This window comes from Paralichthys olivaceus, chromosome 15, assembly GCF_024713975.1.
Source record: "Paralichthys olivaceus isolate ysfri-2021 chromosome 15, ASM2471397v2, whole genome shotgun sequence".
NCBI lineage: Eukaryota > Metazoa > Chordata > Actinopteri > Pleuronectiformes > Paralichthyidae > Paralichthys > Paralichthys olivaceus.
This window is the reverse complement of record NC_091107.1, coordinates 20,475,547-20,493,926: the sequence shown is the minus strand read 5'-3', so window position 1 is coordinate 20,493,926 and position 18,380 is coordinate 20,475,547. Positions and strand designations below refer to the sequence as shown.

Here is an 18,380-nt window from a genome sequence, read left to right as displayed (position 1 = left end):
CCAGGCCCTAAAGATGGAGCAAGTGTTTGAAAAACAAAGTCATCACTGTGTGAAATAGGTTCCACCACAAAATGTCACCTCGAACAGACAATGGTGATGTCAAATAAGGAAGTAAATAAAGCGTAGTTGCAACATTCTAATTTTGAAACGCCACAGTGTTGCGTTAAGAATTTAACACCTCATTGGGCCTATTCATTATCACTTAATTCAAGGACTTGTCATTAACAGGACTCAATATTTCAGAACGTAGGGACAGGCGGAGAGGAAGCCAGTAGACTGCTCATTTGTTTGTTCTGTGTGGTTTGCAGGGACACCATTATGCAATCGATGAGGTGCGGTTACTGCGACTAACCACAATGCATTATGTCTAAAAATACAGCATATGTCAAGCTAATGCTAAATGAAAATTTTGAGCCGGGATGGCTGACCATAGCTTAAGGTCAGCTATGAAATGAGATCCTCAGGTGGGCAAAAACGACATCAACATGAAGACCATTAAGGCTGCATAGAGCTGCTATAAAATGGAATGCAACTGACAAAGTCCGTACTGTATGCTGCACTGTAAGCAAAGCAATTTTCTGTACAGATTGATGTCATACGTGTACTCCAAGGAAAGCTAGAAGGTTGTACAGTTAACTCCCAGGGTGTAATTCTAAACCATACAACCTACTACCTCAACCCGGATGCACACATTTTCTACTTAGGCTCCTCTTCTCTATTTATTAAACAAACTATATCATCCTGTGGCCAAAATGACTCCTTGTCCTCCATGTCTAACCACAAAGCTTCCTCACCATCATCATCATCATGTTTCAGCTTCAGGCTAAGGGTTTTGCAACTAAAGGACAAGCTGTGAATTTCTGGGAAATCAGAGAAACATATAGATAATTACAGTCAAGGGAGAATTAACACACCTATACATATCACCTTTACAATTGACGTTTGGGGAAAAGGACAAAAAAATGTAATAGACGACGTTCACACCAAAGTGACAAAGACCCACAGAGGCGAGCTTGTGCTGTCAGATTTGCCACAAGATCGGATCTACGGGTTTGTGCCAAATGGTTATGGCCAAAGTACCAAAATAAATGAATAAAAGACTGAGAATGTTACATAAAATCTGAGCACTGAGCACCCAGATTATGCCACAAAGAACGATCTGTGGGCATGTGATGTGTCTCAGAGGATGCCATTTACAGAAAGATGCCTGTGTACCTAACACCAGCTGACACCGGAGCCGTTCAGTGTTCATACAGGTCATGGCAGTGACACTGAATTGAACTTCTGGAGTTTAAGGACTATGAATTAAATTAAGGTGGTATATAGAGAATCTGCAGCCAGAGCCATTGTTGAGATTCTCCCCAAAAAATGAAAGTAACTTACCCTTCGTGTCTTGCTCAATGGGTTTTGCTGGTGGGGGGGGGGGTGTCAATTTTCAGTTCGTCTATCTAAAAACAAGAAAAACAGAGTGGTTTTTAAAAAACAAAATGGTATGTAAGTATTGCACTTGTTACTGGATGAAATGCTACACTGCTTTGCTAGATATGACTTGAAGAAACCAATGAGTGGTACGATGGTGAGGAAAGAAAAAGAGGAACATTATGATGACAGTACACAATATGCAGTGACTGGTCTGACATTAGATCCACACGGGGAATAATATCTAATTACATTCTTAGGTTGCTGTGCCTCGGTCTGTGAGTATCGCATGCCTCAATAGTTTTTAAATAGGAAATTAAGGCCATTTTAATAACAATCAAAACTCTGTTATAGACTGCTCTCCCAAACTCGCCCGCAGAATTGCTGTATCAGTCCACTTCCTGGCCAGCAGCGATGTGGCTGTGGTGAGGGGGTTAGCTCAACTTAGACAAGACTGCAGATAGCAGAGAGCAGGGCCTGAGAGGGATGCCAGTGTAATCAAGCATGCCACGATCAGCTACCATCAACTGTGCCAGTGCCAGAGAGCCACAAACAATGGAATATTCCAATGGCTGCAGTGCGACAAAGTCTGAAGACGATAGTGAAAATACCACTCAACCAGATTTCTATGAATTCTGATTCATTTGACCTATTTTCTATCAATCAACACTTTGTATGAGCCCGAGAGCAAAGAGCAGCAAGCGTAACAACTTTTTTCTTTTTTTGGGGGGTAATGTGAGTGAATGATGAAAAGACAGAAGGGGACTTCTAAACTGAGCTCACTGACATTACAGGTTCAGTTCAGTGATGTGCTGTCCGCCCAGTTTCTACAAAACAAACAAGAATGTGAAGAGAAAAAAAGACTGCATAAAAAAAACTATTTGCTTTATTTAAATTTCCTCCCCTCTCTCTGACTTTCTTGCCTCTTGGCTAGAAAGATCACATGATTTCCTACCAGAAAGCCGCAGCATTCCCATTAAGCATTTTGCTGACATTGTGACCAATGCTGACAATTTTTTTGCCCAAATCAAAACGTTAGCCCAGTCTGCCCCCTTCCAAAATCTGGCACCTTCTAACGGGGAGGGGGGTTGGTGCAAAGGGTGGTGTTAGGAGTCATGGCAACCTCCACATGGCAGGCTGCCCAGCACCCCGAGGTGGGGCGAAGTAGGGGCTAATGTGGTGTCGAGCAGGAATGCTTATTGCCTTCCAAAGTCAACTCTACGGGCGTGGTGGTTGTCTAAGATTTCAGCTCAGATGCCAGAACACAAATACAAAAGACTGGATGCATGACAAACTAATGACAAACTCATACTGTATCTCCTGATTCAAACATAACTGAAATCCAGTTTATATGTCCAGATGTCATTTAAACCATCTGAGCACATTCAGCTCACACGAAAAGTAGAACACATTTTTATTTAAATATCGTATAATATGTAAATCAAGTGAGGTGGAGTCCAAAAAATGGTGCACCAGGGGAATAAGGAAGTCCATGTGACTGTGTAAGTACTTTTCCATACACTGCATTTCAATTCCTGTTGATGTCCTGCCTCTTCAGTGACTGAATAAAAACAGCAGGGAGATTATTTCCGGGTAGACAACCTCTGGCTTCCAACCAGATTTTAAATATCAATCTCTCATGCATCAACAGCAGACAAACCACAGTTTAGCCAGAACAGTAGCCAACAGACAGTGTGATGGTTTGTTACATTAAAAGAAGCATGTGTCACAAACCTGTGACTCACTGAGGAGCAAGGTATCCATCAGGCACAAGAGCCAGTCATGCTCTCTTACTCAATTAACATCAAATTGTTGAGCATCTGTCGTACTGGCTCAACTGGACATGATTAAATAAGGAGAGGCTCAGTTTGTCAGTTTTTTGTTTTTACATGAGCACATGTTGAAATGTTTTTAATAACTGACAATCAGATTTTTTTGTCTACACAATTCATAACAGTATAATTATAGTAATAGCCTAAATGTTTTTACATTATTATAATCTATGTACGGGCGTGCTTAACACACACACACACACACACACACACACAAGCATGAGGAATGCTGGATAAACCAGGGCAGAGCCTTAAAATAATAATGAGAGGGATAATAAGAAAATAATACACAGTGGCAAAATATATGAATTGGTATATCTGAACAGCTCTATATGTTCTGCAGTGTTTATCTTGTGATTATCTTTACTAAGTAAAGACTGTGTAGCTACTACTAGAAAAAACAAAAAGAGATTGTTGTGCATGTCTTGGCACTCTGATTTATAAGAAAGTAAATTATACTGGGTTAGAGAAGACAGTAAAATATAAGCAATCATGCAAAAATCATAGAATATTTATCCAAAATCAATAGTAGCAGGTCTGTCTTATGGCCAACACTGTGGACCGCAGACTGGTGTAGCGGCCAGGACAAGCAGAATTAGATCTCTTTCTCATGGTCGTGCAAGGAGTGGTGCAAACAGCACGACTACATCTCGGTAGTTGAATACATTTGTCTTCATTACAGCAAAGGTGAAAAAAGAGGTGTAAGAAGTTTAGAGGTGAATGGAAACCAAAAAAATGCAAAGCGATGATTTGGTATTCAGTGTCACTCAATTGATAATCTGGAAATTGCACAGGCAAATTAAACCAATGCAATGCATTTAGAAAATAATGCCAGATAAACCAGTAGACACATAAGCATGAAAAATGCATGTGTAATGTAATTATAGTTGAAGTCGAAGCGTTCTGTAGTCTGATGATTCTTACTATTATCAACACCTGCTTATAACAAAATGTTCACCTTCAGTTCATTCAATCTCTGCATCTGTCTGAAGGCAGCCAGTCTGGCATGTGTTTTACACCCGCAGCCTCTAACTTGAGATGAGACATCGAGGTTACATTGATTAAATCACGTGCATTTAGCAACTTATTGCTGCAAGAAACCATCAGTATTTCTATTTACTACAAATTAACATTCCAGCTATATACTGTACTGCAGTCTGCACCTCACAAACAATACAGCTAATTCTGCATATCTGCTTATTAAATATCAGATGAGTGCTGTTACTGTGAAGATGATGAGCAACCTTCACACCCATTTGAAAAAGTCACAGCCACAGTCCTTCTGCAAACAGCACACTAGTCATTGTGATTACACAGATAAAATAAGAGACCTGTGAACAAAATGGCCATGAATCCCTCTGAGCTCTTGCCTGCTTCAAACAGACTCAGCTAAAACTGTTCCAAAACATTCCCCCACTGGGAGGGTCATTTCATATCCTGGAAGGCAGGAGGCCAGGGTCAAAGTTCAGAATCGAGGGTGGTGAGTGGGGGGCGAAGGACTTCCCTTGGGAATGGGATATACCATTGTGAACCAGACAGAGGTGGATAAATCACGCAGACCTCTCAACCTGCTAATAGATAGGAGAAAATAAATATTGAATATCCTGTAATAAACAGGAGATGTTCATTTCACCATTAGTATTTTCAAAAGTCTAGCATGTGACACATTTTTGTTATATTTACCAAAACTCTGCTCACCGGCAGCGAAAAGACTGAAGGAAGATAATTTGTGCTATTTCACTCTCCACAGACACACCAGAGACGCGGCGTTATTTTTGGCTCGAAAAGCTGTTATCTTCATTAATTTAATGTTGCCTCAAGCCGTGAGAGAGAAAAACAGTCAACAGGTTAATCCCGACAGAATTTTTGAGTCCAGGCTAATGAGAGACACACTCGTCCAGCCATTTTGTACCATTGACTTGACTTGCCAAGGATAGAATAACACAATAAAACCCCAAATGCTGAAATTTGACATTCTGCACAGAATATTTTGGATCAGTCTGTTTCCTGAGTAATTGTGCATATACTGGAAAGAAACTGCAGACTGTGACTGGCTGCACACAAGCAAGCTTCCCCTGTAGAGGGGCCTAGTCTCTCTGTGGCCTTATCTGGCCTCTTGTTCTTAGCGTTCAGCAACTTGCAGAAAAGGATTCAAAAATAATATTACTTTAGTATAATAATAACATCCATAAATTCTCGAACAGGAACAGGTTAGTGCAAAACACTAAAAACAAGAGGAACATGACACTTGTAGACATAGCACAAAAAAGTTATATTCTTCTTTCTGGTACCATTAGCATACATTTGGGGAATTTACCTCTGAGCACACACATCAGCATCACAGGACACAGGTCTCAATATTTGACATGTAACAGCTCAATAAAATACAGCATTACTGGGTAAAAACGAGCATTCAGTCATGAGAGCAGAGCTATTTTCTTGAGTGGTGTTGATGCTCCCAAATGTTGACTAAACTCTTCAAGATGACAGATGCCATGTTGTGTGACTGTTACACCAGAGTGTAATGTTGCTTTAAAGGTGAACAGAGCTTTGCTGTGCAGCCAAACAGAACATTGAAGACTTTGCTTGACCCACCTGTCTGTTGATCCCGCTGCCTAGCACCAGACTAAACACTGAGATTTTCAGCGGGGCCCATTGGCTGCAGCCGACTAACCGGCAGCCAATCAGCGCACAGGGAGGGATGGATGGAGGGCAAGACTCAGATTGTGTGAGCAGAAGTGAGGACGAGGCTGTGCAAAGACAACCGAACCCCATCCAGTCTCCAAACATCAAAGGAGGCCGAGACGAAAACTGCACTAACTAGACCAAACTGGTTCAACTGTCAATACTTTTCCTACAAAACAATCTCATTGTTTTTTATCTCTGTACACAGATTGTCTATTGGAAATGACAAAAAGGCTGTATCTTAATTTGAAATCATTGGTGATAGAGATATAAGTATTTGCAGGGATATCAAATGTTGATGCCTAACAATAACAAAGTAAAAGGGCATCTATTTCTGAATGGCACTGAATTGATTACCTGGCTTCAGACAAGGCTGCTATCAGACTGCGCTTTTACCGTCGCTAAAAGGGATCAATACCTAATGAATTCCAAACGGAGGACTTTGAGAAACATAAATGTATCTTACACATGAGTGCATAAAGTAACCTCCACGGATCGATGGATATGACATTACACACAGCCAGAGGAATGCATCTTCTTAATTGACCTGAGCATTTTCAAATTAATTCAAACGACAATTAAAATGGATTGGACAGTGTGGCACCTTCGTCCTGGAATCTCTGAAAGGTTTTTATTGTGTGCTCGCCTCACCTCCTGACCCGGCCTTGTGTTTTAATTACCACTGTCTCCTATCAGGCCGCTCATGCTATACGGCAAAAAGGAGAAATCAAAGGGCTTAGTTTAGCATTTACACAGTGATAGAATTAGTACCAAACAAAGATAAGGTGCGCGCTGCCATCGAATCAAATGTAATTAAAATACACTGCTGCTATACAGAAACGTCGATGTCAATACTTTGGAGATTTTGTGTTAGCGAGTTTCGATATTTGTATTTTTCATCATGATAAGACAATGCTACCTACATGACTGTGCCCTTATAAGTAGTGCTTTTAAAGAGCTTTAATATTATTATTTGCCACTTTATCACCTAACTACCAAAAATATGATTCAAACAAACATGCTTTGAAAATATTCCTGTGATATCCAGATAAATTCTCTAATCATTATGCTGATTCGAGGTCCTTTGAGTAGGCAGATGCATGGTTTTGATTTTAACATTGGCTGTCGATGCCATTAGAAGAGATACTTGTGGACAGAAGAGACAAATGCTCTTGACATTAAAAAGCAGAACAATATTTAATGTGGAAGCTGTTAGAGATCAGTGCATGGCTGCTTTTAGTTCATTTCAAATATATAACACACTGATAAACCAGGAGAGGATTAAAACAACAAAGTAGTAGCTGTGAGATAAAAATCAAAGTGGCCGTTAATAAAACTCCACTAAGAATTGACACATGAGGCTATGTCATTACTCTGCATAAAATTCATATGTGTCTTTTTAAATATTATTAATATTCAGCCTTATGCAGCAAAAAAGGAGAAGTGTGAATCTGGTATGTCTCTAAAGGTTATTTGAGGAATCACTGCACATTCAATCCTCCGCTCTACTTATATCCCAGCCGAGCAATGATACCAAACTGAAAAGCTGTTAACTGCCTCTGTCGGCCTCCTAGGTTCTTTATGGCAGGTGTGTACCTTTCGATGAAACTTTAGAAACATTATATGGTACAATTTTCCACAGGCTATCTCCAGAGGAGAGGAGCGTAATTGACAACATTAAGGATGACTTCTCATTTAGGAGGCCGAGCAGACAGTTATCATAATGATACCTTTTCACGGCATGTCCTTACCGAATGCCTTCCCAAAGATAATGCCTCTGCACAACCTCTCATTATCAAAGCAATTGTCTGACAATAGGAAGAAGAACATTTGAAATTACGTGAATTAGTGTATGACTATAGAAAAATGACTACCGATTCAATACTTTAATTAGGCTCTTGCGAAACAATCAGACACAATTAGGCGGTACCAGTCAATAAGCTAAGACTCATAAGAAAGTGGTGATGAATTAATATTTGACGATTTTTAAATGGCTATTCGTGCTCAGATGCCTTTCGCTCACAGATGGGTACGAGAGAGCGGTCTTCACATCTCTTATTGTGTCTAATAAAGCAGGTGACTTGCAGGTAAATCGGCAGGTGCATCAGCGCTGTCTTCAAATGAAAACCACCATTAGCTTGTAATTGACTTTCTAAGCACCATCTGAGTGGGTCCAGAAACATGCTCGGAATCTTTAAGAGATCCACGCTGCACCATTCAGATATCAGCGAGGTCAAACTTTTCATTGAACCAAACTGTTTTTCCAGTTATACCTGACACTGGTAAACTGTCAGAGGTAATAAGAACAATGCCATAGTTTCATGTTGATGTCTAAAATGAGCCATCATCAAAAGTTATGTAGTTGCTTGAGTTTCTTTGATGAATTGTCCCACTTAAAACATTCATGTGCACAAGAAGAGGGTCAGCGAGGAAACAATTTCCTGCTTTACTTTGGAAATACTGCCACGTATTATGTTTTATTGTATTTTCTTATGCAGAAAACATTTTGATCGAGAAAGAGATCCACAACCACAATATTTTAAGGTTTGATCCAGGACTGACTTCAGTGAAAAACAAAACTGTCAAATGCAACCCTGCAGCACTATATGTTTCTATCTATACATTCATTTTAATTAAAAAGGGGGCATTTAAATTCATGATGTTGCTTTATGGTAATTGTTTGAAAAATATCATTCAATTTGGATTTCATATTAAAAAAACGCACATTTCCTACAGATTTCTTACACAGAAATGTGATCTGACCTAAACTGCTTCCCCTTAAGAAAGTGAAAATAATATGTATGTTCTAATAATGTTTACATACAAAGCCAAACATGGCATACAGGTAAAACTGGTGTGCACCACTGCATTATGTGCTGGATTTATTCTGCTAGACCTCTATGATCTCCAGCTTACACACAGATCTCACTGTTTATTGGAGGATACTACTTAATGTATATAATGGAGCAGGACTTAAAGCATGAAACCACATGCAGCTGGTCAAAACAATAAAGTCTGGCATCTGCTCAAAGTTCATGTCCATCAATTTGGACTCAAACCATTTGTGAGATTATCATTTCTCTAGCCGGCTTGTACAAAAGCGTGAAATATCCTCACATGGCCTGGAGGGGTGTGCGTGTGTACAATATGAGGTCTTGGAGGGAATTCTGCACTCCTCTCACCCCAAAGACACGTAGCCTCACAGAGCATGTCAGTCAGCCGTGATTGCAGGCAGGGCAAGCAGGATGGGACAGAGCAGGGATTATAAGGCAGGCGGGTGTTTCCACTGGGGTCTCCCCTGCTGGGCTACATGGTCCCAGCTCCCTTTGTCTGCTGTTAACCCGTTAAATCCCGCGGAAGAGCCCATTCACAAATGTGTCACACACCCCGGGGGTGCATTTTGTGTGGAATAATCATCTTAAAGAGGTTACATAGCATCGCCAATGATTCCAAACTGCCCCCCCACACTCATCACCCCTGCGCACACATTAATTTGTTTCCTGTTGTGTTTGCAGTTTCAATTATTGTCAATTTAACTTCTTGTAAACACCTTCAAACGAGATTCTTTAAGGGGATGTCCCAGTGTCAATCCACACCAACACATTAAAAAGAACTCTTTTGGCCACTCTTCACAGATGAGGTTAAGGATATTGACTTTTGCATATTTTTTGAGGATACTAACCTTTTAATACTCTCTGTGTGCACACTGGTATGTAGCATTTTTGCATTAGACACCATCTCTCCTGTGTTGTTGTGTTGAGCATACTTTGCAGCTGACTACATCCCGACAATGTGTGTTTCCTTGCTATAGACAGAGATAGAGAGCACACACGCGGGAAATGTTGCGGGTTCACTGAGAGAAAGTGTAATTATACTGCAGTAATGCCCTCCATGATTAATGATGTGGGCCTCTGAAACCAAACCATCGGGCCAATTGCAAATTACCACTATAAAAATAAACCATGATGTGAACAGGTCAGCGAGGCCAGAGCACAAAATGTCTCTTAGTGTGTATTTATATATAGTGTATGAGCGAATGAGGAACGAGCTCTAGTAACCCAATTAGTGTCTGTCCACTGTCAGAGCGCAGCTCCGTCTGCATCCATGTTACACACTTCTACAGCCGCACAAGTAAGTGTGTTTTTGTTTAAGGATGAACTCAAGACACACAAGTAGAAGGAACAAAAGTTGGCACATCGTGTGCATTTGAATGAAATGTTAAGCCACTCGGAGAAACGGCATTAGCAGAGAAAGAAAGGGAAAAAAATTGAAAAACAAAAAAGAAACAATTTTGTATAATTCTTTGTGACAACATATAATCAATGCTCTGGATGGGAATGCGCTGTATGACTTAATGCTTGTGACACAAATCGTTCCCAGAAAGAAAGCAGGCTTGGATGAAGAGGACAAAACACCTACGACTAAACTCCACACAAAACTCCTGAAGGGTCTCTGAAGTACCGCAGAGTCAAGTTCACATTTCTTGTCAAACACTGACTACGCTGCTCTGTGCATAACCACATTTGAGTAGTTCTCTACAGCCCCCTCCACGCTACAACACACACACACACACACACACACACACACACACACACCCTTCTCGGATGGAGAGCACTTGATTCGTACCCAGATTGAACTCTTATGCACTCTACTTGTATGAAATATAATGCCTTTTTGTAGCTAAATGGCAAATGGAGTTTTCATTGAGAACAGGGCACTCAACATAGCAGCAATCCAGGATTCTTGTGGTAATGAATCAACATTTGGAGACGTCTTTACCGGTGTCATAAACGTGATCATGTGATAATTTGACATAAAGATACTTGCAAAATTTAACGGGTCTAAATTTCACAAAGAAAATAGAAAGAATGAATAAACGAAAACAATGGCAAAAATATATTTTTCTTATTTCGATAATTTGGAACAGATCAAAAAGTGAGTAAAAATGTACTTGTGAATAATCTCAAACATCCACAGACAAACACACATCAACCTTCAAAATGTTAAAATACGACTGGGTTATGGAAATTTCCAGTCTTCTATAATAACATCAAATTAAAGCAGAATACGTTACAGCTGATGATGTTTGAATGTGAGCATCTGTGTTTCTCTCTCTTTTTTTTTATTGCTGAAATTTGCAGTCAGATGACAGAGGGGAATCCTTGAGTGGTGAATAAAGAGCTACCTGTCTGGACATCATGGAACACTGATCATTATCCCAGTTTTGACATGTTTTTTTATTTATTTTTTATTCTTTCTGATAATTCATTTGTATGGTTTACAATGGAGCTTCACACTTGTCAGCACCCCTCTAAGTGGTATCTTCATAAATTCCAATGTCGAGATGAAATGAGCAAAACACAATGTTTCAGTGCAAGTCATCCATCTACGTTTATTGCACATTCAAACTGTTAATTAATGACCCATTAAATGCACGGCCTGTGGTTTCTTATGAGTATGAATTTGAAGTGTGCATGCAACTTAACATCAATCAGATGAAAGCCTGACAAACGGCCCCATTCTTTTTTAATAACAATAAATCAAAGCGCGCACATGGCTGTCTCTCTGAGACACAGATAATCAAAAGCAGAGAGTGAGATGGCCAAACATCATGTCTAATGTCCCAACCAACTGAGGATCAACTGTTTCCAATTAGGATTACAAAGGCACATGCAAAAAATAGAATGAACCCACCAACCCTGTGTCCCTTTGCACACACACCCACAAAATAATATTGTTATGTGTGCAATATGTTTGCTGTTTCTAAAAAAAAAATCAAATAGTAAATTATTTTTATGGGTGTCTCTTCATCCCATTTTTCACTCCAAAGCACAATGTAAGAAAATGCCTGCACTTGCACAAAGCCTTGTGCACTATAGTCCATGTTAGTTTTCATTTCTCACTTCTTTCATTGCCGTTTAATCCAGTCACATCAGCTCCCTGAGCAGGTGAAGTCAGCCAAAGACTTTCCCACGGTCTCAGAGCAAATCCAATGCCCCGAGCCCTTCCTAAGGGCCGGCCATCTGTCCGCTCTGTTTGGAGTGTGTTAGGGGGTAAAGCGTCAGCTGCATGACCAAATTCAACGTTCCAACACACCCCTCCTTCACGAAGAAAAGCCCAAAGCATCCATTCAGCTCAACACACACACACACACACACACACAGCTTGTGCCCAAACACAAACAAATCAACAAACAAACAGACAGATGTGACTCCTCACATTTGACAGATTTTCAGTCCAAAACCCTCACACACAGTTTCTGTTATTGTAACAATTATGCACAGCTCGACACAAGTGATCTTTTACCACCGGCTAATAAATACTTGACATTTTCATCAGCTTACGATTCTGGTTATTAAAAGCTAAAACAGTTAAAGAATAAATTCCTACGGAAAAAAGTAAAAGTTTGTTCAATGCATAGTTTCCATTCCTTCCTCCTTTTACGCCTAAAACAGTAGCTGGTTGGGGAGAACCCTCATTAACATGATATCTCTGCCTCTCAACAAAGGAGTTCACCACATAAACCTTGACCTTTGCTCCCTCCGAGAATAAATCATGTGAGCCGCTGACTTCCACAGAACAATACAATTTCACACAAGCTGCTCAAAATGAAGACCCAGCTAATTTGAGAACATCGTAGCAGCTCGTCGAAAAAATCATCTTACTTTGAATTAGGATTTGCCAAGATCATGTGACGCATTTCTTTCTTTCTCAAGCACATGCTGCCGCCCCCATCCCAAAGCGGTCCCCCCTACTCTTTTTTTTCTCCCCTCCTCAAACTGACGTGCTATATCATTTTATTTCCCCTCTCAAAGAGCGACTCTACCGCTGGTGGATATGGTCCTCGCCCCGACCTGACGCATTTTTAAAATGCGTGACATTGCCTCTGTGGGAGCATGAGAACGGAGCTTCCTCAATAGTAGGGTCCCCATACCCGGCCCGTAACCATGGAAGCAGATGCCTGCCCTCCCGGCCCTCCTTACCTCCTGTCGATCGCGGGCTGTGAGCTGCTTCGGCAGTGAAAAGAGGCTATGCCTGCCTTTCTCCTCGCTCTGACCGAACTTGCCCCACTCCTCAAAAGGAGCCATTGAACAGGTCACTGGTCTAGACTTGTTTGCACGGTCCAGGGAGCAGCCTTGATGTAACCCTTGCTCTCCTCTCTCTCTCTTTCTCTCTCTGCCTGCCACACCAGCCGCCCAGCGACTGCAGACTGTGGAGGGGTGGCGGGGGGGACATTGGAGACGTGGATTTGAAAAGGAGCCCGTCCGATTTTGCCATTGTGCCTTTTCATTCATCGATCGAATGAATATCGAACCTTCTGTCCCTGTGTGTGTGAAACGGATAGCTTAGCAAGCATTTATTTTCCCTCTCTCTTCAGGTCTGCGTTGTGGGCCCAGAGCTGTGATTTCTTTTCTCACTATTTGTAAGAATTTTACTTTTGTTTCTAACATATTTCCTTTTTTATTTCCTGCAAAGTTTCCTTTTTGATATGGCCTGATTCTGATATCTTGATAAGTGATTAATGCACAAATTGGGATTAACAGATTTCATCACGCTACACTGCTCTGATGAATTTTACTTTAATGTATATTTATGCTGTTTGATTTATTGATGAAAAGAGTCTCCCAAAAAATTATGTTATAATCCAAATAAAATAAATAAGAGTTTTGAGAATAGTAATAAAACAATAAATGAGAAAGTGACATTGGGTTCAAAATTAGTTGTGAAGAAATTAAAATGTATTAGATTTTTTAAGCATTTACAACACTCACATGATAAATCTAAAACCTTTGTGTTAAATACTGAAATCATATAGAGGAGACAAAAAAGGCAACATAATAGACTGAAGTGAAGCTTGAATTCTGAAAGCTGCTGTAGAAAATGATTTACTTATTTCTCCTTATTTTCATAAGCAATATTTCTTCATTTTATATATAGAGAATTAGGATTAATGCACACATCATTACATTATGTGACCAAAACATATATTTTCAGTTCAGATAATGAGATACATGAATAATAATTCCAGGTGAAAATACACTTAATTTACAAGTCATGGTAATTTACAACAATTTCTAAGATATGATTACTTCAGAGCAGATAAAATATGTTTTTTATTAATATAAAGTGGGTGTGTTTACATATTGACCTCTTGCAGTAAATGGTTATGGGCGAGTATAGGTGCATGGGCGAGAGAGAGGTGAGGGGAGAAAGAGAGAGAGGGAGAGAGCCTCGATGACAGTTTTAGTAAAAGGTGAAACGATCAATGCCGACATATCAATATTGTTCAATCAGGGATGAGGCCACAGATTAGGTGACTGTTTGTGTTCAATCTGATTCATAAAGAAAAACTCTGTTCTTCAACTGACACATGATATTATGACGTTCTCTGAAACAACATTTTAAAATTGGGGTAAAAGGAAAATAAAAAAATTAGTCCCTGGAATGTTTTTCATAATTTATCTTATACATTTAATTTTGTACATCGAATTAATAAATATTAACAAATCAGTAATTGACTTCCGTGTTATTTTGATCATATCTATGTATATGTATCTATTTATTATGCATTCTGACATATATTTCAAATGTTTTGCATAAGGAGAGTTAAAAATATGGTGAAACCAGATGAGATGAAAAACGCATGCGGTAGTGACGACTGCAAATGTACGACTTGCAAATAAAATGTAAAAAGTCTGCAAAGAAGAGCAGTTGCAGCTTCCATGTTCCATGTGACAAGTTGCTGTGCAGGGGCCAATCAAAGGGGGCAGAGAGGGGAACAAAACAGGGCAGAAAATGAGCAAATTCAAAGGCAGAGGAAGGAAAGCAAAGGAACCAGTGAAGTAAGAAGGCAAAGGCATTGTGTTCGCACAACAATCAAGGCTGCTCCCACAGTGACTACCAGGCCTGTCTCCGAACATATTGCTGCTACCACAACCCACATCCAAAAAGCACAAAACCATAGGGCTACTGCAGGAGGTCTGCGACTGGAAACATGGCTTTATGTGTAAATAAATGATGTAACTAAAATGAGGGGAAAAAAGCAGTATCGCAGACAATGAAAACCTCCGCAACAATTCAGCGTTACAATTGAATTACTTTGGGTTTTATGACATTAAAATTCAGAAAAGATTTCTAACACAAGACATGTTGATCTCAATAACACAAAAGGTTTGTTGAATAATTCTGAATCTGTGCCATTATATAATGAAATACAGTGTCATAAAAGCAGGAAATTCATGAAATTGAATTTCATTTTACAATTAAAAAAAATAAAAAACAGGTGCATTTATTAATTTTGAAGAATAATCTAAATATTGAATAAGGTGTGGTTAATTAACAAAAGTATTTTTGTGATGCAATCCCCAATAGTTTAAAGAAAGATATAGTTTCAAGAAAGATATATAGATTATAAATATAATTAAGTATAAAAGAACAACATTAGCCCTAATTCACCTTTTAGCTCGCTAAAAAACCCTATCTGTTACAATAACAACAGAAGTAGCATGTTGAAAATAGAGCTGGCTGATTTAAACAGGAACAATGGTGGAGATGGGGGTGGGGTGTGTGTGTATGTGCGTGTGTGTGTGTGTGGGGGGGGTCTCAACTGAACCAACATACAACACACTGACAGTGACAGGCTGGACAAATCTGCCACAAAGACACGCTCACCATCCTCGTCTCACATTACACACTCGCTCCAGACAATATTTCACTGAGCAGGACATACAAAATAAAATTATAAAATGATGGGCTTATAAAACACAACAGGGAGCCATTTTATATTTCTCCAGTTCAAGCTCAAACCATTTTAAAACTCTTTAAACCAATCCCAAATTGTGCCTAGTTCCTATTTGTTTAAAATTCCACATGGTGATTTAAATACAGAAATCATTTTTTATTTCTTTTGATAATGTCTCTTTTCATCATGGCAAATGATGCGTACTGCAGAAGAGTGGAGCAGAAACAGACATCTTGTATTGTTCACATTAGCACAACCACATTTCGGTCATAACTAAATGAGGAGCAGGGAGAAAATCTAATGAAAGATAACAAAGAACAGTGTTGGATTTCATTGCACCGTGCACTGTCTCTCTCAAACACACACACACCCTCTGAAAAAACGGCTTTGGCAGATGTTCCCTGGGACATACAAGCAAACCAGCGTCCCATCATCACCATCATCCTGCCTGGAAACAGTGGCAGCCGAATGCCAAGTGCAGCTCCACAGTGTCTGCTCTCGCTGCCGCAAAGACACAACCCAGTGTCAGCAGCACACACGCATCATTACAAGGCAGCGAAGCTAACCAAATACAAGGGAGAGTTTGCAGAGGATGAGAAGTTCAGCTTGCTCTCTGTGATTTCTGATCCCCCCCCCCCCCCTTCATCTCTGCACTGATCCTGTCCCGGGCTCCTGAATGCAGATTGAGCAGCCAGCTAACCGTGTGACTACGGCTTACATGTGTCATATCTGAGCAGCTAGCATTCATTTTAATGTTAGCTGAGCATAGAAGAGGACCGAGGCACTGTGATGGGAAATACAGTTAGATAGGGATTGGTTAAAAAGAGCTTAAATCACACTCAATTCAGCAATTATATTTCTGGTATTATTCAATTAAAATTAGAATTATGTACACTACAAAAATAATTTCTATAAACTATTATAGAAGCATTTTTGAAATCCTGTATCCTGGTATAATTGAGACAGGTAAACAAAGAAACAAATGACACCAGGCTAATTCAATAAATAAGTGGTTGTTTGTGCTAAAATCTAAGCACACACACACAAACATGTATATTCAAAATAATAAAAGCTTTTCTGACCACATTTAGTGCATCATGAGACACTAATCATCCCCTGAAATTTAAACTTCAAACTAATGAAATTCTTTTAGGGTTGTTAGGGTGACAGACCTCAGTAATTCAAAGCTGAGACAATCCTCAGGGATATTATGTCTTTAAATAAAGATTTCATTTACAAAATAAATTATTAAACAAAGTAATGTGAGAAGAAAATAAAATGTAATGCAGCTCAGGTCAGGGAGCAACCTCTGGATACAATGAATGGCTGAAATAATTGTTTTATTCAAAGACGGATATCATCCCAGGCTACCATCCAGCCAACACACCCATCTCACACTGCTACTGACCTCACACAAAAACACCATGAACAAACTTAGACCCCATCATGATTTGTTGTCCCTTTCTCAGGGCCACAAAGGCATGTGTGTTCCTCCCTTAGGTCAAGCCCATAGGCTGGTGCACAAAGCACAGAGGGCATCATAATCTCCTAAACCCCCCTGGAGTCGGCCTGTTCAAAATCCACAATGCTAAGCAGATCCCAAACATCTTCACTATATTATCTACCTCATGCTGGTTCACTGCATTTGATTCCTGAATTTAAAAAAACATTTGAATAATGACTACTTATTAAAATATTGCTCTGGAACATGCAAGCAGAATTAAACAGGTGGGTTTTGATACCAATTGTGGACATGATGGATCACTTCAAGAAGAACCTCTTTGTTTAAATCTTTTTCTAAAAGGAATTTGAGGTATGAAATACGACCGCCACTGTAGATCACAAACAACGTGAAGGGCAATGATCATTGTGTGTGAGAGGCAGCTCCTGTTTTTGTCACAGCAAGGCTGGTTTTCAGGCGCACACCACCACTGTCACCAAAGTCAAACTTTAAGCTTTCGAAGGTGCTTTAAAAGGTGAAGAAACAAAGGGGCCCTCACCATGAAAGCACTGTTTAATTAGGTGTAGAGCAACAAATCCTCCCTATTCAGGGGCTGGACACTTGTGGTGTTAGAGTGGAGTGCATCGCTGGTGAAAGACTCCCATCATAACACTAGAGGAGTGTTCCCTCCCTCACAAAGACACACACTGATTCACTAATGCCTGTGTGTTAACAAGCCCATCGTCTGCTTCTCTAACTCACTGTCTCTTGAATGGGTGCTAATGGAGAGACAAAACAGCACACACACACACACACACACACACACACTGAGGCCCTCCTGCAACACACTGCTCTTTTTATAGACTGACGCTGGACACTTGAGTTTGTAAGTTGAGAGACGACATACCACTGCTTCAGCTTGTGATGTATTCAACTGCAACTGAATTTCACAACGAACAATGAAAATGTAACAAAATAGCAGCAGACAGAAAAATGCTTCTAAAATTTAAATGAAACCAAAAGCAATTACAAATTTGTCAGAAAAACTGTTTGATTCAGTTGTTAATATTATATAATATATACAATAGTAAATAAAATTACTATTAACATGAAAAGGACTGTTATAGTTATATGTGTTAAATTGAGCCCTGTTGTTGTTTTGAAATAGACAAAAAGTGTTTTTCTAATTAAACTGAATGAGAATTTTTTTTTCAGTTTTTATTTGCATTGATGACATTAATTTTGTATTTACGTTGTTATC

General features: G+C 39.6%; 1 long non-coding RNA gene across 1 annotated transcript in view; it reads right to left on the bottom strand.

The window, feature by feature from the left end:
* Positions 1-18,380, bottom strand: part of LOC109628501 (uncharacterized) — a 45,458-nt gene that overhangs the window by 13,432 nt on the left and 13,646 nt on the right. Inside the window, exon 2 of the long non-coding RNA XR_011238602.1 lies at positions 1,384-1,448. This is a non-coding gene — a long non-coding RNA (uncharacterized lncRNA). The remainder of the gene's footprint in view (positions 1-1,383; positions 1,449-18,380) is intronic.